The sequence below is a fragment of the Suncus etruscus genome, chromosome 19 (assembly GCF_024139225.1).
Source record: "Suncus etruscus isolate mSunEtr1 chromosome 19, mSunEtr1.pri.cur, whole genome shotgun sequence".
Lineage (NCBI taxonomy): Eukaryota > Metazoa > Chordata > Mammalia > Eulipotyphla > Soricidae > Suncus > Suncus etruscus.
The window spans coordinates 39,683,358-39,684,919 of NC_064866.1; the positions used below are offsets into that span (position 1 = coordinate 39,683,358).

General features: G+C 40.8%; 1 pseudogene; it reads right to left on the reverse strand.

Moving 5' to 3' along the window:
- Positions 1-494: 494 nt before the first annotated feature.
- Positions 495-1,211, reverse strand: LOC125997188 (eukaryotic translation initiation factor 3 subunit I-like; annotated as a pseudogene).
- Positions 1,212-1,562: the final 351 nt, after the last annotated feature.

Below are 1,562 nucleotides of genomic sequence, written 5' to 3' on the forward strand. Positions count from 1 at the left end.
GTTTTAAAAATAGCGACAAGAGATTCTACTGGCATTTCTTGGTTAAGTCCTAGGAATGTTACTTGACATCCTACATTGTATAGGATGGCCACTTAAAATAGAGTATTCCCTAGTGCTAAATATTGAAAGCAAAAAGATTGAAAAAATTGTGGGCTCAACAAGGTACACAGCTTTCTTTCCATTACTAACATCACAAGTACTTTATTTACTATGTCCTATAGTTTTGAGAAATAGCGTATGTTTGTATTGCTTTAACATAAACTGCCATTAATGGTTTAATATATTTATTGTAGATATTTATATATTTGGGACTATTTAATCTTTGTTATTGAAAACTATTGCTTGAATCAGATACTTTCTATTTATTTTCTTATTAATTAATAATTTTTATTTTGACCAAAGTGGAATACAAATACTAATTGTATTTGTTTTAGAGTTTAAAATTTTCTGAATCTAGGCCACGAGGCATACCCTGGCCTGGATAAAGCTCCAGTTTAATAAGGTTCAAATTCAAATTCAAATTCAAAGTACTATGGTCCAAGAAATGGATGCTGACATGGCCACCTTCTCCCTCGCTGCTGTATTTCATGCCATCAAGATGGCAACACTGTTGATTGGTTCAAAGCGACCTTTGACTCTCCCAAACACTTCTTCAAAGGCTAAGTGGAAGAATTTGGCTCCGAATGTATCAATCTTGCTGGACGTCATGGTTACATCTATGGCTTCCTGACCACCACCCAATATCATATGATAGTAGCTGGTAGACAGGGCAGCTGAGTTTGACAGGATGTTCTGTCTGGAAGGTCTTCTGATGATCAAATGTCTAAATCAAAAGCTTGGCTGAGTTGTCCTGGATGCAGTGACAAACGTGGGCATATACCTAGATAATTGGATCATTAATCAGCAGAGAATGCTCCTTAACATTCAGCAATATCTCACCAGTCTTGGAATTGAGCTCTCCACTCTCATGACAGTTCTCCTAGGGGACCCCAGACAACACTAAGGGATGGTCATGTAGGACTTGTTGCTGTCAATCTGACTCAGGCATCACAGGTCAAAGAAGCTCACAAAGCATTGGTAGCCCATGTGCTTGTAGGTGGGGAATATGATGATATTGCCCCAAAGTCAAAGCCACAGGTCCGGATAGCGGAATTGGTTTGAGTATGGCAAGATACTTCTTGATTCACAGACCCAGAGGCAATAATTGTCATTTGGGAAATTGTTGAATCAAATAATTAAAGATGGGGCTGGATGGAAGTGGATGCCATCCCAGGCCACGTGGCTCCGCAACCCCCATCCAGCTGGTGGGTCCCAGGCCCAGGTGAACGGCGGAATCAGACTCATCCAGAGACAGGCATCAGGAAGCATCAGCTTTATTCATCCCTATTCACCACATGTGTGTGGCCTATTTTATAACCTTTCAAGCATTGCTATTCTTAGCTACCCTGCATCTTAATTCCTTTCAGCCATCTTCCTTTGACCTCCATCCTGGTCAAAGACCAAAAGAGGCAAAAACCCAAAAGCCAGAGAGCCCAGCAGGGCAGAGACCTCTAATCCCCTCG